General features: G+C 39.5%; 1 protein-coding gene across 1 annotated transcript in view; it reads left to right on the top strand.

Moving 5' to 3' along the window:
- The window catches only part of MCF2L2 (MCF.2 cell line derived transforming sequence-like 2), a 247,088-nt gene that overhangs the window by 11,091 nt on the left and 211,393 nt on the right, over positions 1–24,604 (top strand). The gene's annotated exons all lie outside the window — the stretch shown is intronic.

Genomic DNA, 24,604 nt, shown 5'->3' with positions numbered 1-24,604 from the left:
TGGCCAGGATGGTCTCAATCTCCTGACCTCATGATCTGCCTGCCTCGGCCTCCCAAAGTGCTAGGATTACAGGCATGAGCCACCACTCCCAGCCTGATCTCTAAATTACTTATAATACCTAATACAATATAAATGCTATGTAAATAGTTGCTGTACTTTATATTTTGAATTTGTATTTTTTTATTGTTGTGTTGTTTTTTATTTCTTTGAATATTTTTGATCTGCCGTTGGTTGAATTCATGGATACAGAGCCCACAGATACAGAGGGCCAACTATATTGCTTTTGCAACATTATAAAGTTGAAAAATCATAAATCAAGCCATCATAAATTAGGAATTGTCTGCTGTGTTGCCAGCTTTAAGTGCATTTTTGACTTACAATTATTTTGACCTACGATGGCTTTATGAAGACATAACCCCATTGTAAGTTGAGGAGTATCTGCATATAATGTACTGTTGGGTATATAATATTCAGTAACATAATATATTTAACAAGAACACAGGGGAAGTGGGTAGGAGAAAAGCTGCATTTGGAATAAAGAAATGACTCCAGAAGGTAGCTCAAATCCATAGGAACAGATGAAGAGAACCAGGAATAGTAAATAAGGTTAATGTTACAAACTCTATAAATATATACTTGTTCTCCTTTCTTGTCTTAGATTCTATAATAAACATAAAGTTATATAACATAGTAATTATAACAACGTATTGTTGGGTTTATAACATACGTAGTTATACTATGTATAACAATAGCAGCAAAGTGGGAAGGATTAGCACTATATAGAAGTAACATTTCTATATTGCAAGTTTAATTAAGTTAGTATAAATCTGAAGTAGATTTTGATAAGATGTATATGATAAACTATAGAATAACCACTAATAAAATAACTTAAAATATATAATGAAAATATTATCAAAGGAATTAAAATGCTATACTAGAAATTTTTATTAATGTAAAAGCAGTAAATGAAAAAAATATGAGATATAGAGAAAACAAAACATAAAATGACAGACATGGATCCCACTATATCAATAATATTAAGTGTGAATGGATAAATGATCCAATCGAAAGGCAGAAATTGTCAGGCTAGATTTAAAAAATAAGAGCCAACTATGTGGTGTCTCCTGGAGACACACTTTATATTCAAAGATACAACTAGTATATTCGAAGATATAAAAAAGTGAAAGGATGGGAAAAGATGTATGATACAAATTGTAACTATACAAACACTGGGGTGATGATACTAATATCAGATAAAGTAGACTTAAAACAAAAAAAGTCACTAGATATAAACAAGGATATTTTATAGTGATAAAAGGGTTAATCTATCAGCAAGATATAATAATTACAAACACCTAAAAATGGAGCTCCAAAATACATGAAGCAAAAACTGACAGAATTGAAAGGAAACATAGAAAATTCAACTATTGGCTGGGTGCGGTGGCTGACGCCTGTAATCCCAGCACTTTGGGAGGCCGAGGTGGGTGGATCACTTGAGGTCAGGAGTTTGAGACCAGCCTGGCCAACATGGTGAAACCTCATCTCTACTAAAAATACAAAAATTAGTCAGGTGTGGTGGTGGGCACCTGTAGTCCCACCTACTTGGGAGGCTGAGGCAGGAGAATCGGTTGAACCGGGGAGGCGAAGATTGCAGTGAGCAGAGAGACTGCACCACTGCACTCCAACCTGGGCAACAGAACGAGACTCCGTCTCAAAAAAAAAATATTCAATTCAACTATTAAATATAATAGTTGGAAACTTCAGTATGTCACTTTCAGTAACGTGTAGAACAAACAGGCAGAAGATCAACAAGGAAATGGAAAACCTACACAACACTATAAATCAACCAGACCCAACACAGAATACTCCATTCAACAACAGCAGAATATACATTTGGAACATTCTCAAGTGTTCCAAGGAACATGGAACATTCTCCAGGACAGACCATATTCTAGACTCTAAAACAGCCTCAATAAATGTAAAATGATTGAAATTATACAAAGTATGTTCTTTAATCAAAATGGAATAAAATTAGAAATCAGTAACAGAAGGAAATGTGAAAAATTCACAAAAATGTGAAAGTTAAATAGCATGCATATAAAGAGCAAAGGAGTCAAACAAGAACTCACAAGGGAAATACTTTGAGTGAGAATCAAGACACAACATACTCAAACTTAGAGGATGCAATGGGAAGAGTGCTGACAGGGAAATTTATAGCTGCAAATGCTTACATTAAGAAAGAAGAACGATCTCAAGTCAATAACCCAATCTTCCACACTGAAGACAATAGGAAAAGAAAAGCAACCTAAATATAAAGTAGAAGGAAGAAGTGAAGATTAGAGGAAATTAATGAAGTGTAGAGTAGAAAAGCAATACAGAAAATCAACAAAATCAGAAGTTGATTAATTGAAAAAATTAACATAATTGATAAACCTTTAGCTATAGAGTAACGAGAGAAAAAAGAGAAGACTTAAATGACTTGAATGAAAGAGGGGACATTTCTACCATCCTTGCATAAGTAAAAAGGCTTGTAAAGGAAAAATATGAATAACTATATGCCAACAAATAAGATAACCTAGATGAAATGGACACATTCCTAAAACTATACAAACTACCAAAAATGACTCAAGAAATAGAAAATATGAGTAGGCCTATAACAAGTAACAGGACTGAATTAGTAATTTTTTTAAAAACTTACCCATCCGCACAAAAAAGCTCAGGACCAGATGGCTTCACTGGTGAATTCTACCAACCATTTAAAGAAGAATTCGTACCAATTGTTCACAAACTCTTCCAAAAAATAGAAGAAGTGAGAATACTCCACAACTCATTTTATGAAGTCAGTATCACCCTAATACCAAAACTAGAGAAAAATGCAACAGAAAAGCAAACTATAGGCTAAATCTCTTATGAATATACAGTTGACCCTTGAACAACATAGGTTTGAACTGTACGGGTCTACTTATACGTGGATTTTCTTCCTTCTCTGCCACCCTGAGATAGCAAGACCAACCCCTCCTCTTCTTCCTCCTCCTCAGCCCACTTAAGGTAAGACAACGAGGATAAAGACCTTTATGGTGATCCACTTACACTTAATAAATAGGAAATATATTTGTAAGGGATAATTGGAAGGACAGCCGAGAAAGGAATGAGGCCAATAGACCCAAGTTCAGGCAAGCTAATTTATTGTCAGTCCTGCCGGGCTACCTCCTGACAAAAGCAGACGAGGCAGCCCCGCTTACAGAGTACAGCAGGGCTTTACAGGGCGAGGAACTGGGTCAGGGTCGGGGAGCTGAGTCAGGGGTGCAGGCATCCTGACCGCATCCTGGAGATGTTTTTGCCAGCTTTGTTATGAGAGGTGAGCAGACATGTTAACTGCATCCTGTAACTGCCTGGACAGTTACTGGAGGGGTCAGTGAAGTGGGGTTTGTCTTTAGCCCTGGGAGAGCTGTGAGGAGGTCACAAAGGACTACATTGTAAGACCCATGGGAAGGGAGGGGAACAGCCTGGTTGGGGTGACCCTAACAATATTTTCTCTTATGATTTTCTTAAAAACATTTTCTTTTCTCTAGGTTTATTATAAGAATACAGTTTATAATACATATAACATACAAAATTTGTGTTAATCAACTGTTAATGTTATTGGTAAGGCTTCAGTCAACAGTAGGCATTAGTAGTTAAATTTTGGGGGAGTCAAAAGTTATACAGGTATTTTCAACTGTGAGGGAGGTTGGCACCCCAGCTCCCACATTGTTCAAAGGTCAACTATAGATACAAAAAGCCTTGACAAAGTTCTAGCACCAAATCCAGCAACATACAAAAAAGATTATACACCATGTTCAAGTGGGATTTTTCCTAGGAATGTAAGGCTGGTTTAACATCGAAAAATCAATCAATATAATACATATATCAATAGAATAAAGGGGAAAACCCACATAAGCATCTCAGTAGAGGCAGAAAGGTCATTTGACAAGATTCAACACCCTATCTTGATAAAAAACAAACACTTCTAGGAGTAGAAGGAAGTTTCCTCAACCTGATAAAGGGTATTTATGAAAAGCCCACAGTTAACATCATAGTTAGTGCTGAATGACTGAATGCTTTCCCCCAAAGACAGGAACAAGGCAAGGATGTCCATCTTCACCACTTCTATTCAACATTGTACTGGATGTTCTAGCCAGAGCAGTTAGGCAAAAAAAAAAAAAAAAAGAAAAAAGAAAAAAAGAAATAAAAGGCATCCAGATTGGAAAGGGAGTAAAACTATCTGTATTTGCAGATGACATGATCTTGTATATAGAAAATCCTAAGGAATCCACTAAAAATGCTATTAGAGAAGGCCGGGTGTGGTGGCCTATGCCTGTAATCCCAGCACTTTGGGAGGCCAAGGTGGGTGGATCACTTGAGGTCAGGAGTTGGAGACCAGGCTGGCCAACATGGTGAAACCCTGCCTCTACTAAAAATACAAAAATCAGCTGGACGTGGTGGCTGGTGGGTGCCTGTAATCCCAGCTGCTCGGGAGGCTGAGGCAGGAGAATTGCTTTAACCTGGGAGGTGGAGGTTGCAGTGAGCTGAGATTGCACCACTGCACTCCAGCCTGGATGACAGAGGGAGACTCTGTCTCAAACAATAACAATAACAACAAACAAACAAACAAACAATTAGAGAAGAGCCTGCAAGTAGCTGTGAATTCCCTTTGCATTGACTCCTAGGGGCTCTATATGCTCCCATTAGTCTACTCTCACTCAGTCTTATACAATTAATTTAAAACTTATAGGTGATTGCTTCTTGTTTGCTTGTATGCATTTAAGAAAAGTTATGATTTTGTAGTTTATCTGGGTTTTTGTTGTTGTTGTTAGGGTAGTATTGAGCCTCCTTCTAGCATTCTGGCTTCTAGTGGAAGCAGAACATCTCCTTGGCTTTTTAACCTTCTCTGCATTTCACAGAGAAGACGTAATTCATGTACACAGCCTTCCTTCGTCATAGCATTGTCCAGCATATTACAGAGTTTGCCATACTACCACCTTTGCAAGCTATACCAGAAAACTGGGTCTCAAAGTTTTTATCTGTGTTTAGCCAGATGTCAAGGATCTTGAATGTTAAACAACTGTAGTTCATTTTCAAGGGTGCTCAGCTTGATAAAATGCTTCCTATCATTTGTTATCCAGGAACCAACTAAGGCAAGGACCTCTGATGTCAGGGAGTCTGGGTAGCTGGCCTCTTATCAGGGCTTCCTGTACTTCTCAGCTATGGCTACAGGCCATCCTTTGTGTTCCAAAGGCTCATGTGTGTTCCCTATTAAAAAAAAAAAATGCTTCAAGTAGCCTAACATTTCTGCAAAAATTACACTTAATTAATATAGCTAATTAAAAAATCTTTGCCAGATACTTGAAATCATTGAGGATCAAAATGGAAATGGTCCTGCTTGTTTTGGAATTTTTCTTTGAAGGGTGAGGCTGTTATCACATTAGCTTCCCTTTGGGTGTTAGTGAATATGACCCAGCCAGAGGGCCTCTGAGCCCAAATCTGGCATCGTGGACCAGATTTGGTGTCCCAAATGAGTGTAAGTGCTGTTTCTGCTGATTGTGAGAAATGGGGATTGATTGATTTTAATGAGTCTGAAAAGGAAGACTATCTCATTGTCATGGACTTGTGAAATTAAAGCACTTATTTCATACTGGCAGGCAATAATTATTATAATAAACTTAAGAGATTTTGGAATTTAACACACTGACGTTACCGAAGACATGCATATTTAATTCAAATTAACAAAGCCAAAAAAAAAATTAGCTCCTTTTGGAGCATCTTGCTGGTAAGTGGCAGGACCAGGGTTTGAACCCAGGTGGTCTTGGCCTCAGAGTCTGAGTTCCTGACCACTGCTAGTCTGTGCTGAGTGCTCTCCAGGCTATGGAGTATCTCACAGAACCTCAGAGCAGCAGGTCCCCCTGGGCCTCATCAGCAAGGTGCACAGTCAGGAGCTAAGACAGCTGTTCTTTCTCTGGTGTCACCTGGTCACTGTGCTCTGCTTCCCTCCTGTGTCTATACCATTCTTCTGCTTTTCTCTGCAGATCAGCTCTTTATTCAGCTGTGGATTTAGAGAGTGGTTGGATCTTGGGATGGGGGTAGAAGTCCTCTGGGAAGAGGGCTTTGAGGTGAACAGTCACCCTAAAACAAGTCTAATAACTTGGGAAGTGCTGGCCTTATGCTTTCAACTTTTAGAATCATTAAGAATGTAAAATACTTATACAGTTTTACGGGCTGGCCCTGGGAAAAACAGGAACCTTGCCCCATATTCATTGTGCCACCTCCCCTATGTGACTGCCTAGGTGCTCGGGCACCATGACTACATTAAGATGTCACTGGTCAATGAACCGATGGTATTTAGACAGCACCCACCACGACCAAGGCACTGGCCCAGGCATATGGCCCACAAACTGTCATGGGGAGAGAATTATGGGGAATCTGAGGGCCTGAGCTCTTAACACCAGCTGAGTCACCCATGGGTCCCTGCTTTATCCAGATAACAAAGGATCTGAGAGGTTTGGAGAGGATGCTTGTAGGCCACTGGACTAGAGGGGAGTTCAAGGCCCAATATGATAGTTATATTAAGAAAGACTGCAAAAAGTCACAAGTTGATGCTTGATCAATTGCCAATATAGATAGTGCTGTGAGAGTTTGGAGGCTGAAGTTATTGTGAGCTTCAGTGATTGGAAAAAGCTTCATAAGAGATGTGACTTGAGCTGATCTTGAAGGAAGGAAAAGATTTAGGTAGATGGAGAGGGGAAAGCTATTTAATTGGCGGGATAAGGGGAACAGTACTTTTAGAAATTGCGTTGGTCTTTCTGCACTAGTTGTCCAATTTATTGTAGTCTCTGCCTAGGCCTCCATGGTCAATAACCCTTCCTTGGACAACAAAGCTCAACAGTGAGCTTTGCCTTGAAAGAAGAATGACCTCAAGCTTGAAGGCAGACCTATGGTGTCTCACTGTTTTTCCTTCCTCATGTAGATCCTTTTCTAGGAGTAAGAGATTGGAAAGGCTAGAGGATATGGAAATAACATTTAAAATGATGTTATTGGCGGGGTGCAGTGGCTCACACTTGTAATCCTAGCACTTTGGGAAGCCAAGGTGGGTGGATAACCTGAGGTTAAGAGTTTGTGTCCAGCCTGACCAACATGGTGAAACCTCGTCTCTACTACAAAATACAAAAATTATCCAGGCATGGTGGTGGGCACCCTGTAATACCAGCTACTCAGAAGGCTGAAGCTGGAGAATCACTTGAACCCAGGAAGTGGAGGTTGCAGTGAGCTGAGATTTCACCATCGCACTCCAGCCTGGGCAACAGAGAAAAAAACTCCATCTCAAAAAAAAAAAAAAAAAAAAAAGATGTTACTTTAGCTACCATTTATTTCCTGCCTTTTAGTATCACAAGTTGTGCTTTATTATGTACATTTTTATTTAATTAAGTTTAATGGTAAGTGCAGTCTATTTATATGGAGGAGAAATTTGAGGCTTAAGCAGGTTAGGAAGCTTGCCCAAGGTCATAGCAAGAGGAAACGTCAGAATCGAAAGTCAGGTCTGGCTGGCTTCGAGGCCTTTGAATGCTCACATTTGGTTTAATTTCCCATGACAAAGTGATATATAAACCAGTAAATGACAGAAGTACTATTACTGAGTTTTGAAAAATCTTTTGAAAAAATCGAACAGAAAATGAAAGCATTAATCCCTGAATCTTAAGTATTTTATGAGCCACTCGAAAAGTTGGCTTATTAATGGTCACTTTCTTCCAAAGAAAAACTGTTGGCTAAAGCTAGAGGATTTACTTTGTAGTCTTTAAACATGCAGAAGTAATACATACATAATTCTTAAATAAGGATAAGCCTGTTAAGGAAGAAATATTTGCCTAATTGCACTTCCCATGCTAAGCACTAGAGTCTTAAACAAACAAAAAGTCTAATAATCTAATAAAGTTATAACCTCCCATTATCACGGCAAGGTGGCAGCCCCACTATGCATTTTTATTTAGTATAGAAGACTCTGTATTTAGAGGACTTTACTATGAGGCAGTTGTAAGTACAAACTGTATGCATGTGGACAAACTACAGGTGTTCAAAATGAGCACAGAGGCTTAGAAGAGTTGCCTCTGGATTTCTTTGTTCAGTTATTTGAGCTTAGACCCTGTCCAGCCCAGGTTTTGGATTTTGTGTCTGTTTTTTTCTACCTCTTGTCAGATCAGTTCCCATTCATTTTAGCTTTCTCTTTCTATACCCTGGGAAGCTAGAATTAATTAAATTGCTGTGGGTTTCTCCTCTTTAATCCCCAATTTAAGACTAACCACATTTCCTAAAGGCCTGCGGGAGCTGGGTACTGGGCCGTGTCTGAGGATGGGGTATGAAGGAGTGGGGATAACCCCTGCCCATGGCCATAGGTCCCTGAGGGCCAGAACCAGGCCACTGCCTCCACTGCTGCAGCCGCAGCATCCTGAGCAGCTCCTCAGGTATGATGGGGGCCTGGAGGAATGAAGGAATGTCCTTCTGGAGCCTGCAGTCTAAGGGGGAGGTAGAGGTTAAGCAAACATAAGACAGTATTTAGGCAAAGTCAGCCATCATTCCCAGGTGGCTCGTGGAGTCCCAAGCCTCCCCAGGGTTCTCTTTCATCGTTGGGCTGATCTTGTGGTCTCCTGGCCTCTCTACTCTGGGCTCAAGTTTTCACAGTGGCTGCCTTTCTTTTGCACTTGGTTGGTTTAGTTGTGAAATCCAGCTCTTTCTCCCAGTGTCTCAAAAATCATGCACGCAGAAGATCGGGGGGACAAGGTAATTTTCCGAAGATGGGAGAGCAAATGTTTACCGTCTAGCAACACAGACACTTTGAAATGGAGCTGGAGGCATGTTTGTGTTGAAAGTGTCCTCTGGCCACCCTAGCACCTCAGGGTTCCACAGGCCCTTACCCTCACCAATTTACTGGCACCTCCCATACCCCATAGCATCTTTCTCTTTCCTCTTTTTTCTCTGCCACCATGAAGAGGGTTTGGTGCAGGACCTAAACTAGAATGACAGGCCTTATGAACTCTTGCATTCTCATCCTCCTATTCTTCATTCCATTTTATTTCTATTGCAATATTTATACCTCTAGCCTTGCTTGCAAAGGAGGAACAAGCCCGTAGGCTGTGAAATGGGATTTTAGACCTTGACATATGCTGCAGAAATGAGAAGGAAAATTCCACTACACAAACCTCATATGTGAGGTGACCATTTTCTCCCTCAGTGCCTTGGGAAAACTGACCCAGATTTTAAAAAGAAAGGTCATGTTTCCTGGTCATTTTCTGTGGCTTTGCAGTAGAATCTAAAAAAGAAGCAGAAGAAAGAGGGAGGAGAACGAGCATGATGTGATATTTCATAAGGGTTATAAAAACATATCATCCATATTTAAGGTTTGGAAGACTCAAGATGTCAATTCTTCCCAAATTGATCTATAAATTAAACACAACTTCAATCAAAAATCTATTGTATATTTTTGTAGAAATTGAGAATCAGCTAAAAGAGATACTATAGTAGGCAAAAAGAACTATAATAACAATTTTTTTTTTAAAAGAGTAAATTTGGAGGACTCACATTACCTAATTTTAAAACTTACTTTAAAGCAAAGTAATCACGACAGTGTGGTATTGGCAAAAGGATAGACATATAGATCAATGGAGCAGAGGAGATATTCCAGAATAGTACCATACAAATATGGCCAAATGATTTTTGACAAAGGTATAAAGGCAGTTCAATGGAGTATGATGTAATGGCAATTTCAACAAATGGTGCTGGAACAATTAGACATCTGTGTGCAAAACAATTGAATCCTTACGTATACCTCACCCCATACAGAAAAATTAAATCAAAGTGGATCATGGACCTAAATGTAAAACCTAAGTAGAAATCTGTTAGAAAACATAGGAGGAAATCTTTGTGACCTTAGTTGATCACAAAGACCAAAAGTCTGGTTCATAAGAGAAATTTGATTTAAGTTAGATTTTGGTAACATTGACATTTTTTTTCTCTGCAAAAGATACTGTTAAGAGAATGAAAAGACAACCCACCATCTGGGGAAAAAAGATTGTGAATAGGTCGGGCATGGTGGCTCACGCCTGTAATCCCAGCACTTTGGGAGGCCAAGGTGGGCGGATCACCTGAGGTCAGGAGTTCGAGACCAGCCTGGCCAATGTGGTGGAACCCTGTCTCTACTAAAAATACAAAAATTAGCCGGGCGTGGTGGCAGGCGCCTGTAATCTCAGCTACTTGGGAGGCCGAGGCAGGAGAATTGCTTGAACCTGGGAGGCAGAGGTTGCAGTGAGCCGAGATCGTGCTACTGCACTCCAGCCCGGACAACAAGAGCGAAACTCTGTCTCAAAAAAAAAACAAACAAAAAAAAACAGGACTTGTGAATAGCATATCTGACAAAGGACTCGATCCAGAATGTATAAAAAGAACTCTCAAACTCAGTAATAAAAAAACTCAAATGACCCAATTTAAAAATGGGCAAAAGATTTGAATGGATACTTTATCAAGGAAGATTAAGATATACAGATGGCAAAAAACACATGAAAATATGCTCAATATCAGTAGTCATCAGTGAAATTGTGTACCTGTTCGAGTGACTAAAAAAAATGACAATACCAAGACATGGTGAAGATGACAAGGGACTGGATATCTTACATGCACTGTTGGTAGGAATGTAAATGGTACAGCCACGTTGGAAAACAGTTGGTAGTTTCTTATAAAGTTAAACATACATTTAATATACGACTCAGTAATCACATCCCAAGAAAATGAAAACTCACGGTCACTCAAAAATCTGTTCATGAATATTTATAGCAGCTTTATTCTTAATCAATAAAACCTAGAAGCAGGGCCAGGTGTGGTGGTGGCTCACGCCTGTAATCGCAGCACTTTGGGAGGCTGAGGCAGGGAGATCACTTGAGGTCAGGAGTTTGAGACAGCCTGGCCAGCACAGTAAAACCCTGTCTCTACTAAAAATACAAAAATTAGCTGGGCATGGTGGCTTGCGCCTATGCCACCTACTCATATTCATCCCAGCTACTCGGGAGGCTGAGGCATGAGGACTGCTTGAAGCTGGGAGGTGGAGGTTGCAGTGAGCCAAGATCACGCCACTGCACTCCAACTGGGCGACAGAGTGAGACCCTGTCTAAAAAAAACAAAACAAAACTGGAAGCAACCCAGGTGTCCCTCACCTGGAGAATCGATAAACTGTGGTACATCTGTCCAGTGGAATATTCAATAATAAAAAGAAATGATTTATTGATACAGATGATAATATGAATACATCTGAAATGTATTATGCTAAGATAAAGATGTCAGATTCAAAAGGTACATACTAATCTTTCTATGATATTGGGAAAAGGTAAAACTATAGGAATGCAGTGATTGCCAGGGGTTAAGAGTGGGTGGGTGGTTTGACTACACAGGGGCAATCAACTATATTGTATCCTGATTGTGTTGATACTTAAACAACTCCATGCATTTGTCAAAACTCATAGAACCGTATTCCCAAAAGAGTGACTTATACTATTGGTTAAAAAAAACAAATTTAAGAAGAATTAGCGAACACAAATAATACAGAAAAAATAATACATGCTGATTGTTCAATATTTGGAAAATACAGAAAAGTACAAGAAAGAAAGTCTATAATCCCATTTTCTAATAATAATCACAGTTACCTTTTGAGCTATATCCCTCTAGCTTTTTGTTCCTTTGGCATTTTTACATAGTTAAGATGATATGATCTAGCTTTCTTTATATGTATCATACATATTACAGATAGAATTATATAGATTATATTCTGCTTATGAAAACTATACTGTACATTCAATTATATTATAAATTCTATTAAGACATCTCCATGGATAATATTTTAATGGCTTTATAACTTTTTGCTACATGATTTTACCATAAATTATGTTGTTCATATAGGTTATTCCCAGTTTCCCAATGTTATTTTTAAGATGCAAGGAGCATTTTTAGTCAGAAATTTTTGCACACATTTTAGATTTTTTTTTTTCTTTTTTTGAGATGGAGTGTCACACTGTCACCAGGGCTGGAGTGCAGTGGTGAGATCTCCGCTCGCTGCAATCTCCGCCTCCCAGGTTCAAGTGATTCTCCTCCCTCAGCCTCCTGAGTAGCTGGGATTACAGGCGCCCACCACTATGTCCGGCCAATTTTTTTGTATTTTCAGTAGAGACAGGGTTTCACCATGTTGGCCAGGCTGGTCTCAGACACGTGACCTCGTGATCCACCTGCCTCGGCCTCCCAAAGTGCTGGGATTACAGGCATGAGCCACCGTGCCCAGCCCATGTTGTTGTTTTACAAGTAGAATTCTAGAAAATGTTATTGGATTAGAGAGTGTAAGTGTTAAGTTTTAAAATATGTTTTGGTCAGATTGCCTTCCGGGAAACTTACACTCATCAACAGGATGTGGGGTTCTTGTTTTTACTTGATTTTTTTATCAGCACTTGTGATTTTGTATGACATATGAGCTAATGACAGAACTTACAGGGTTGTTTTAAAACAATGCATGTTAAGGGAATGATGCCGTACTTGTAATGTTAGCCTTCTGGTGATGCATATTTTTATTGTTTGTTATTTGAATTTTTGCTTGTTTGATAGATAAATGTGTTATTGTATTCATTTTAATTGAATTTTAAAAAATTATGAGTGAACTCTAATGATTTTAATATTTTTATTAACTGTTTTACTTTTTGCTCTGTGACCTGTTAATATTTGGCTTGGGACCAAGGTATTTGTGCATAAATTTTTTAAATGTTAAAGTTATTAAACCTTTCTTAAGTTTATAGAAGGTTTTTTTATTCTCCAGTTTGCGGTTTATAATTTTGTTTTTGATGTCTTTTAACATACAAAGGTTTAAAATTGTATGTAGTCATATCTGTAGATCTTTTATTTTGTTATTTTGTAACCATCAGCTTAGCTGAGCCTCAAACCACTTTTTAAACATTTTTTTTCTTCTTTCCCTTTTCCTCTTCCCCCTGTTGGTTTTAAAACATAACTTTGAGACAAACTGCATGTGTGTTACCTCTCATCTTAAAAGACAGCAATGGAACGTGCTGTGAACCTCCACTCCCTTTCCTTTCCCATACTATACTCTCATGCCTTATGAACATTTATTTACCTAATGCTTATTAAGCACAGACCATGCTGTCTTATCTGGTCATATATTTCCTTAGAAGCTGCAGGAGTCAGATCCTGATAGGGACCAGGCACCTCTGGAATTCTTTCCTCAACAAAAGATTCTTTCGAGGATGGAACCCACACCCAGCTGAAGACTAATTTACAACCTGGCAGGATCCATGAAGGTGCCAGCCCCTTCACCAAATGAGACAATAATTCAAGAGGGCCACTGGAGCAAGTCACGCCACCTGGCATCTCATAGCCCCATTTGCCTCTTCTACTTTCCAAGCTCTTTGTTTAAAAACTCCTGTGTTCCCTCCACGAATTGAAGAGTGGGATTGCTTTCTACTCTTCCCCTGCTAGCACAGATAATACAATCTCGCTCTCTCTTATCACAACTCGTCATTATTTTTGACTTCTTTCCACAAGTGGTGAACAGCAAGACCCCTTTGGCTGGTTACAATTTCTTCTATTGCTTTTATTTTATTTATTTTAAGACGGAGTCTCACTGTCACCCAGGCTGGAGTGCAGTGGTGCAGTCTCGGCCCACTGCAACCTCTGCCTCCCAGGTTCAAGCAGTTCTCCTGCCTCAGCATCCTGAGTATCTGGGATTACAGGCGCCCGCCACCACACCCAGCTAATTTTTATATTTTTAGTAGAGACGGGGTTGCACCATGTTGGCCAGGCTGGTCTCGAACTCTTGACCTCAGATAATCCGCCTGCTTCAGCCTCCCAAAGTGCTGGGATTACAGGGATGAGCCACTGTGCCTGGCCTCTTCCGTTGCTTTTATATCCTTCCTCAAGTAAAGAATAAGTAAATAATCATCAGGGTTTTTTTTTAAAGTATCTTTTAGTGGTTTTATTTTGTTTATACAACTTTTAAATTTCTGATATATTATTTTTGTCTATGATATGAGGCGAGACTCAGTTTCCTCAGTAGCATTTATTAAGTATTTCTTCACTGATTGGCAATGCCTCACTCTTTACATATTGTTATTTTTGAATTTATAATCTATTTCTGGGTCTTGTTTCCTTGTTTTTATTTTATTAGTACTAACATAATAACTTTAAAATATCTGCCAGGAGAAATTCTCTTTTTCTAGCATTTGTTTTTTTAAAAACCTTTTTTTTGAGACATGGTCTTCTTATGTTGCCCAGGCTTGTCTCGAACTCCTGGGCTAAAGCGATCTCCTGCTTCGGCCTCTCAATGTGCTAGGATTACAGGTGCGAGCCACTGTGCCTGGCCAAAAAACCATTTTCTTAACCCTTCTAGCCTTTTATATTCTTTCAAATAAACTTGATAATCATTTCATTAATTCCCCTCATCCCCACAAACTTACTGTAATTTTAACAACAACCAAGAACTATCTCTAATTACTCAATAGAGTAGTCTCTAATCTTAAAGTGCTTTCTAGTACAACTGCTTTGGGGAAAGATTTGACAGTTTCTTATAAGTTAAATATACACCTACCCTTTGACTCATCAATACCATTTCTAGATATTTGTCTGAGAGAAAGGTAAACATGTCTACACACAGGCCTTTACATGAAGGTTCATAGCAACTTCATTTATAAAGGCCCAAATTGGGGAAGAACCTGAATGTCCATCAGTAGGAGAATGAACAAGCGGTAGCTCTCCATACGATGACATATAACTCAGCAATAAGAATGAATGAACTACTGATATCCACTGTGGATGAATCTCAAATGCATTATCCTGAGAGAAAGAAGCTAGATACAAAAGAATCAATACTGTATTATTACACCATATGATGTTTTAGAACAGGTAATACTAGTCTCTATTGAAAAAAGTCACAGTGGTGGTTGCCTGGGAACCAGGATTGACTGGGAAGGGACTTGAAGGTATCTTCTGGGGTTGTGGAAATGTTCTGCATCTTGAAAGAGGTATGGGTTACATGGATGTATTCTTTTGTCAAAGCTCATCGAAATGTATAGTTTCATATTTGTACATTTTTATCCCTCCCCCCAAATAAAGTTAAAAACCTTTAAATTTTTTTTTTTTTTTTAAAGTCTTCCAGTTTCTTGTTGGCCAATGGCAAGGCTTACTCTGAAATTTTAGCTTGAATGATACAAATAAAGATGAGAAGCTTGTGTGAAAACATTTATTACTTGCTGATAGGCTATTTCACATTGTGCTCTTTCTTTAACTATGGAAGCACATTATTAATAAATACCATTAAGCATGAGGAACCAAAATAAAATGCATCAGGAAAAGGCAGCCTCTCTCTGAGTATATCATCCTCTCTGCATGGCAGTTTGAAAGGTGAACTCACTTTTCCCCAAGTGGTAGTAAGTAGGCTGTTGATCACATCATGACAGGCAAAGAATATCCTTGTTTGAGAATCAGATTATACTTGCACCTGATCTTCAGGAGTAATTCAGGAGGCGCTCTACATCCTGTCTCAGGATCTGAACCTTTACCGTTTGCCGTGTCAATTTAAGGTGCCTACTTAGATAGTGAATCTTATTGGCTGCAGCGTTAAGCGTCTGGATTTTATTACTGGCAGCCTAGAGAGGTTAGAAGAGAAGGAGGGTAGAACTGTGGCCTGGAAGAAGTTTTTTTTTTTGTTGTTTTTTTTTTTTAAATCATCCTTTAAAAAGTTTATCCCTATTGTTTTATTTTAAATATCCAGTGGCCTGACTTGTGTCTTATGATGTGATGATGTGATACTTCTAAAAAAAAAAAAATTCTGATTCTCATTGAGGCTAGGATGTCCCTCTCTGTCATCCCCCAGTTTTCCTTTTGTTTCTAAATGAGTACGTCTGATAATCTGCTGGGGCTGTAATCCTGTAAGCACTCATCAATCAAAAGGATCAACTCTGGCCATGAAATGACCTCGAGTGAACTTCAGGGAGATTAACCAGGAGAAAGGATTGAACATTTCTGTGTGAGTACAGTGCCTAGAGAGAAATGGAGAGCAAGCGAGGTGGCGCCGTTTGCTGGAATCCAGTCGTGGTCTGGTGCACGAAGTGTGAGCAGCAAGATCCTAGATACTCACCTTACACCTTGGTGCGGATAACAGAGGCAGAGATGAGGGCCTATCACCGTTTAGTAGGAAGTTGCATCAAGCTAGAATATATGGCAAAAAAAGGTAGTGTGGAAGCAAGGATGCATGTGTTTTATGTATGTGTTTTATTTCTCCTCATTCTTAGCATAATGATTTAAAACTAAGAAATTTTACATTTAAAAAAATCTTACTTTGCAGTACCGTCTCAAGTTTTTTGTGAAGAAGTTTTAAAATGACTTTTTTAAAAAAGCATTAATTAGCTATTACAGTATTGTAGATGGTCATTTATTGATATGTTCATAGGTAGATTCATAATAAAAAGATAACATTTTCTGAAAAATTAGATTGTAATACGGAATGTGTAAGTATGAGCTTGTTTTGAAAGCCTACATATGTCTGCACATACATATATGTGCACTGAATATTGTATACCAATGAGATAACTAGTTAATTTTGGTTGAAGGAGTAAGTTTTACTTCAATTTTGTTTGGTTGTATTTTCTATTTTTAAAAATTACCATCATATCTTGCTTTTGTCCAAGTGGCAGTAAGTAGGATCTTGGTCACTTCATGGCAGGCAAAGAATATCCTTCATTTGAGAATCAGATTGTACTTGCAGCTGATCTTCAGGAGGAGTTCAGGAGACGCTCTACATCCCGTCTCAGGATCTGAACCTTTACCATTTCAATATTTCTATATTTCTTCTATTAAAATGAAAATAAGAATCCAGATTATGAAATTCATATTCCTGAAGAAAAATGTCAAGTCTGAGAGGCTTCATGTTAGATGCATGAACTGGTAACAGACTGATGGTCTCAGAGCAGAAAAAGAAAAGCGCTTCCCTTCGATGGGCTGGTGAGAAGAAACATCATTTCTAAGTGTGCTTTCCGTGTACTTGGAAGCCAGCAGGACAGATGTTCTCAAAGCTGAAGCAGCTACTTGTTTCTAAGACTGCTTCTTTTAGAAATGCACTTATTGGTATGCTCCCACCTTTTTTTTTTTTTTTTTTTTTTGCCTTGGAAATGTTTATAATACATTTATTCCCTTTGGATCACAGGCTAGAAAAGGTGATTAAAGCAGATGTCTTCGGCTCTCTCATTACTCTTTATACTCGGAAGCTGTGTCTTCAACAGTGAGAAGTTATTAAATGAAGTGTACTTTAAAAATAATCATTGTTGCGGTATACTTTCTGATTGAGACGTGATTCATAGTTATACACCATATACTTATATAGTATATAATGCATAAATTATATTCTCAAAGGCAGTGGCTATTATATATTTGCTACTTAGAGAAGGACAACCTGTTAAATAGATTTTGCTTTCCATATTTAAACATGTGTGCTCACCTGTGCATGCACACAAATCCTTACAAGGCTTGAATTGAAGTGTATATGATTGCCCTAATTTTATTAAAATTAAATTATTACAAGAGCTTTCTAACTCTGTTAGTAGTGAGGAGAGGAAATAATTTGAAAGAAGAGTTAAGATTTCCAAATCCTAAGCTCACAGTATTATATATGCCTTCTTTTTTTCCCTACTAAAGAAGATTATGAAACGTTCACCTATATTCTTTAGCTGTCAGTCATTTTATTCTGTGACTCAAGACAACAATGAAAGTTGAGTATGTTAATGTAAGTTTTGTGAGTATCTAAAAGACCTTTCTGACATTACTGCAGCATTATATTCATGAGATACTGTCAGCTGACTTTTCAGACTAAAGCAACACTGATTCCTTGGGATTAGGGGAATTAAACTAGAGATAACACGCTGATTGGAATATGCGTTAATAAAGACCCATAGTTTATGTAATTGTTGGGGAGTCAGGAGAGTTAGCAATTGGAGGTTTGCTTTTCCACTGACTGTCCCTCCTCCCTTTTTTCTTTTTTTAAAGAAAAAAGCATATTATATTTATAATATATATGATTATAAGTATATTATAAAATGAATTCCTCTAAGTTAGAGTAGCACCAGCTGCTGTAACAAACACCCAAATTTCAATGGATTAATAGATTCCAATACACTGTCCTCAGAGAGCTGTTTTCTCTCAGTGTTTTAGGGACCCTGGCTGCCTCTATCTTGTGGGTCTGCCGTTTGCAATACTTGGAGTTGTCACCTTGCAGCCTGGGAGAGGGAAGAGAGAGTGGCGAAAGCAAACTTGTTTTTTCAATACCCCAGCTTAGAAGTCAGACATCATTTTTGCTTACCTCCCATTGACATTTACAGTCACATGACAATAACTGAAGGTAAGGGGGTGGGTGGGAGATTGAGTCCCTGGCTAGGCAACTGCCTTTCAGGGGTAAAGGTACTGTATGGAAGAAGATCTGTGACATTTTGATGGGCAGGTAGCCATCTCTGCTTCAATGGCTCATTGCAACTGAACTTAAGCAGTACCTCTACACATACATATATATAAACATAAACAACATTCTGTTCTGTATCTCACTTTCTTTTTAAGAAACTTACTGTATTTTAAACCTCCTTTCCTGTCAGTAGCATAGATATATCTGATTTTATTTAATGCCTCCATAGTATTCTATTATATGGCTTTATCATCATTTATTTAACCAGTCCTCTATTAATGGTCATTTGCAACAAAAGAACAAGCTATAATAAACATCTTCGAACCCGTTTATTTTGTACTTGTGTTAATATTACCTTAGAAATCCCTAGACATGGAATTTCTTGGCTAAAATGCTGCATATTTAATATTTTGACAGATATTTTCAAATTAATTAATGGAAATATTGTACCTATTTATACTTTCACTCATAGATAATCTGCCTACACTCTTACCAACCCAATCTTATTCATTGTTGAGATAATCACTAATCCATCAGGCAGAAAAGATCTCATTTTGTTTTAATTTAGATTTCTTTATCCATGGTTTGAATGTATGTGTCCCTCCAAAATTCATACGTTGAAACCCAATTCCCGAGGTGATGGTATTAGAAAGTGGGGCCTCTGGGAGGTAGACAGGCCATGAGGAATCCACCTTTGTGAATGGAATTAGTGCCCTTATAAAAGAAGCTTCGGACATCTGCCTCCCTCTTCCATCTCTCCTGCCATGTGAGGACTCAGCGTACACCCCTTTCACCCTTCCACCATGTGAGGATGCGGCAAGAATGCACTATCCTGGAAGCAGAGAGGAAGTCCTTGCCAGACACTGAACCTGCTGGTGCCTTGGCCTTAGACTTCCCAGTCTCCAGAACTGTGAGAAATAAATTTCTACATTTGTAAATTACCCAGTCGAAGGTATTTTGTTATAGCAGCAAGAACAGACTCAGACTTGTGGTTAAACATGTTTCGATATAAATTTATTGGCTATATTTCTTCTATGAATTGTCTGTTTTCAGTCTATGCCTATTATATTAGTTTCCTGTGTCTGCTGTAACAAATGACCACAAAACTTGATGGCTTACAACAATAGAAATTAATTTTTCTCACAGTCCTAGAGGCCACAAGTCCACCATCAAGGTGCTGATAGGGCCACTCTCTGGAGGCTCTGGGGATGATTCAGTTTCTTGTCTCTTCTGGCTTCTGGGGGCTCTAGCTATTTCTTGGCTTGTGGTTGCATCGTTCTGATATCTGTCTCCATCTTCACATGGTTTTCTCCATGTTTCTGTCTTCCTCTGTTTCTCTGTCTAACCTCCTTTCTCATCTCATCATACTATACCATATTATTGCATGTATACTGAATATACAATAATAATAATTATTATTGTTGTTTTGTCCACACACCATTTCCAGCCAACAGACTTTACTGTTTATGGGCCAGTGATATGTGAATTAATAATAAATATATACAGAATCCATAAGTCATTACTTATTCCATAAAATACATTTTTTCTTGCCTTCATGTCAGCAAAATCAGTGTTGGTATAGCTGAGATTTTCACTTTGAACTGCTGAGAACAGTGATCTAAAGTCAATGTGATCTAAGTAAAATGTAATTGTGTTTAACAAGTTCAAACTTTGAGTATATTTGCTTCATGAATTACCAAAAGAAAAGTAAGAGCATTGATGCTTGGTTCTATTGGACTGGCTATGTCATTACCAAAGAATCTACAGCATCATGCTATGTGAGAGGAAGGATTTCTCAAGTTAATTCATTTGTTTTTTCTCTTATCTAAGCACTTCCGCAGTTCAAATCCTCCCTGCACTCTGAAGCAGTGTGTGTCCCTGATGACAGCAGTGGCGCAACCCACAAACCACCCTAGCATTTGGATGCAGTCGCATTTTCTTTTGAGGACATAGACCAAGAGCTGTGGAGTATTTCCCTGGGTCTGAGCAGCATTAAAAGAGTAGATTTCCAGGGCTATGTGCACCTGCCAGCATTGAGCACTGGACCATGAGTGCCCAGGGCAGCCGAGTACCCAGGGCAGCCAAGTGTTCTTTAATACATATGTTCATGGGGGTAGGGTGTGAGATACTGAGCCCTCCAAAGTGAGGGTCTGGGCAGGGGGTGTCACAAGGAACTCTCTGGAGGTGGTGGGAGGGAAATATTCCATTTCTTTTTTTTTTTTTTTTTTGAGACGACATCTTGCTCTGTTGCCCATGCTGGAGTGTAGTGGCATGATCACAGCTCACTGCAACCTCCGCCTCCCAGGTTCAAGCGATTCTCCTGCCTCAGCCTTCTGAGTAGCTGGAATTACACGCACGTGCCACGACGCTGGCTAATTTTTGTATTTTTATTGGAGACAGGGTTCTACTGTGTTGGCCAGGCTGGTCTCAAACTCCTGACCTCAGGTGATCCTCCCACCTCGGCCTCCCAAAGTGTTGGGATTACAGGCGTGAGCCACTGCACCCCACCGAATATTCCATTTCTTGATCTGTTTGATGGTTACATCAGTGTATATTTGTCAAAATTCCTCAAACTGTATGCTTAAGGCTTTGTGCATTGTATTGCATGTAAATTATACTTCAATAAAGTACCAATAGCATAAAAAATAAAGGCTACCAGTGCACACTTTTCTGTATGTAAACTAAAGGGGTAACCACATATAATTCCATCACTTTAACACAACTGTTTCGTATATTCTTTTCTCATACGCCCACACATAATGTGCATAAACATATCACACGCTTGGTTTTTTCTTTCTTTTTTAAAATCTGCCTATAATTTCACCACTTGTAGGATTTTTGTGTCCTTGACATTGTATCTTAAATCTTTTTTGATGGATGTGGTCTTTATACTTGTATAATGATTGGTTCCATTTTTTCACTCTGGTAAAAATATTACAGTCTACACCGTTACATATAAAGTTTTTATTATGTTCTCATGATACATTTTCAGATATAGGATGAGTGCCTAAAATATTATGGAAATTTTAATGACTGTAATGGTTAAGACATTGGGCTTTGGAGGTCAGAATGAGCTGGATTCAAGTTCTGGCTCTGCATGATCCTGGACAAGCTACTTCAAATCTAGTTCAATATCACCCTTAGAGTGGTTCTGAGGATTAAATGAGGTCACATATATAAAGTATCTGGTATGGAATCGACCACATAAGTGCTCAATAATCATCAGGTAAAAGATTGAGAAACTACTTTCCAAGAGGATGCTACCTGCTTCACTCCCTGAGGTTATGCAGAAGTACTGATTTTCCAATATAACCCCAGCATTGTGTATTAGAATCTCAATTATTTTATGGATGAAGTGAGATATTCTGTTGCTGTTTAAGTTTCATTTGTTGATGACTAGGAAGTTGGACATTTTCTAGTGTTCTTGATTTTTAAAATCTTTAAATTTCCTTCTAAACAATGATTCTGTCTGCTTTCAAAAGCCTTTACTTCATTATTCGTTATGGATAAGATAAAAGTCACTGTTATGGGGCAGGTTAAGCATCGCTATAGCACAGGACCCAGTAAAAGAAGGAAATATGTTTGTGTTGTTTCTGACCTGGCCAATATAACAGAGCAGTGAAATGCATTATGCCCCATGGGCTGGCTTTTTGTACCAGCCCAGCAACTGGTGTCTCTGAGCCTCTGGTCCAGAGTTTCCTCAGTGGTCAAGTCTAGTCTGGTTGTGGAGGTAGGAGGGTGGGGCGGGCTGGAAGAGGTTGATTTGAGTATTAGGGCACATTGCTTTTCTGTCATTGTGCAACTGATTCAACCAGTTAATCTGTGACATGCAAAGTTAGTGTCCAGCTCACAGCTGGTGCCCTATTCATGTTATTAACAGTTAGGGTCTTGTTACACAGTGCCTGAGAGCAGAGATCCTGGTTCATGGCTTGTTACGCATTGTTGCAGACTCAGTTGTTGAGATCTAGTTTGATCAACTGGCAGATCCTTCTGTTCCTTCTGTCCCCTTGATTCTCTTGGCAAAGCAGTAATGTCACAGGGTCTGCCAAACTTGGGGCAGCTGTTCTCTGTGCCAGACCGTACTTTTTCCCCCTTAACCTAGGTATTTATTTATTTAGTTCTTTTTCTTTTTTTTTCCCCTGAGATCATACTTGAATCTTTTAAATCATAATGTGACAGAAATTTCAGAAGAGCAAGAGTGGGAGGCTAAGGCTTTCACTGCCCTTTATCCTTTATCAGTTGCAGCAGTCAGACAGTGTTGAGATATCATCAGCCCTATTTCCTGCCCTCTGTTGTAAGGAGGGTGGCTCCAATCATTAGCAAAAGTCCTGGCCCCAGAGCGCATGCTGCTCTCTCAGCCTGGGAAGTGGGCAACACAGGGATATTGCTTGCTGCCTGCAGTGGAATTCCCGTGGGACAAGCTGGACTATTATTTCATCGCCTAAGAGTCTGGAGGCTGTGTGTGGCCTTTGATCCCGTCTGTATTTCTGGAACTGTGGGCCCAGGGTAAAATAGAGTCACACTTATGTGTACTTATCAAGGATAGAAAAGAGACAAGTTTTTCCCTAGTGTATTTGTTTGCCCAGGATAGACATCGTGTTGAAATTGAATTATCACTTCTCTTTGCCTTACGTGAGTAACAAAGAGACAAGTTTCTGCCAGGCGCGATGGCTCACACCTGTAATCCCAGCACTTTGGGAGGCCGAGGCAGGCGGATCACCTGAGGTGGGAAGTTGGAGACCAGCCTGACCAACATGGGGAAACCCTGTCTCTACTAAAAATACAAAATTAGCCGGGCGTGGTGGCGCATGCCTGTAATCCCAGCTACTCGGGAGGCTGAGGCAGGAGAATCGCTTGAACTCGGGAGGTGGAGGTTGTGGTGAGCTGAGATCGTGCCATTGCACTCCAGCCTGGGCAACAAGAGTGAAACTCCATCTCAAAAAAAAAAAAAAAAAAAAAAAAGAGACAAGTTTCTGTCTAATCCATGCATGCCAAAAATGGCAAAGAGCAAGCAGGAAGCCTCCACAGACCTCTGTGAGGCCAGGGCAGATGTGTAACAGGCACCAGTGCCTTGGTGGGTCACAGTTCTGTTCACCTGTTCCTGGGAGAAGGAAAAACCCTTTTACTGGTGAGAACACTGAGACTCAGAGTGTACTTGCCCTGATCGCCTATCTAGAAGATGGCAGAAAGGGCCTTTGCATGCAAGGCTGTCTGAATCTGAAGCAGGTCCTTTCCCATTGCAGTGGAGGTGTTCTTTTAGAACCAAAGATTTCTTGTACTTCCTCCCCTACCTACCTATACAGGAGTGGGAGGCAGGGCCTGCCAGCCCCAGGGCGGTCTTTGTGTCTCTTTTGGTATAGAGCATAAGTGTACCTTACTGGGGGCAGAACAGAGCATGCCCTATTCCAACAGGCCCGCAAGTGTCAGGCAACTGAAGTCTGGGTGTATCTGCAGTCATCTCCATGCCGAGTCAGAGGATGAGTCTGAGAAAGCCTCATGATCTGTTGCAGCTGGCCAGGTTGGGTCATTTGGCTCCTTTGCTAGGAAGACTTCAAGGATAACCATATCACTTCCTGGCTGGAGACCAAGCACTCTCAGCAAAACCTGCACTAAAAGCAAAGCAGCTCATTGCTCTTCTTAGAAAAACAAATTATGAATTTTAGTCCTGTTCATTTGATAGCCACAGGAGGCTGGTGAGAAAGGTCTCTGTCGGGGGATGGGGGGATGGGCAAACCTTAGATTCCCATGACACTAGTCAGCCTTTCAGGGTTGCAGGAGCCTTTGCAACTCAAGGCCAAGGGTCTGGGAGCTCTATCATGCATGGCTGAGGTTTGCCCTCTTAGCGTCAGGTGATCCGAGCTCTAGTTATTTGTTGTGTAACCACAGGCAAGTTCAGGATCTCTCTGGGTCTCCATGTTGTCATTTGAAAAATGAGATGGCGTGGGGATGGTGAGCCACCACACCCAGCCAGTAATTCTGAGGATTAAATGACATAATATATGAAAAACGCTTTTTCATACATTCAGCCTCAAACTGAGGATGGTGACCGCAGCCTCAAACTCCTAGACTCAAGAGATTCTCCTGCCTCAGCCT

Source organism: Pongo abelii, chromosome 2 (genome assembly GCF_028885655.2).
Source record: "Pongo abelii isolate AG06213 chromosome 2, NHGRI_mPonAbe1-v2.0_pri, whole genome shotgun sequence".
NCBI lineage: Eukaryota > Metazoa > Chordata > Mammalia > Primates > Hominidae > Pongo > Pongo abelii.
The sequence above is the reverse complement of the archived record's forward strand: the minus strand, read 5'-3'. Positions and strand labels throughout refer to the sequence as shown.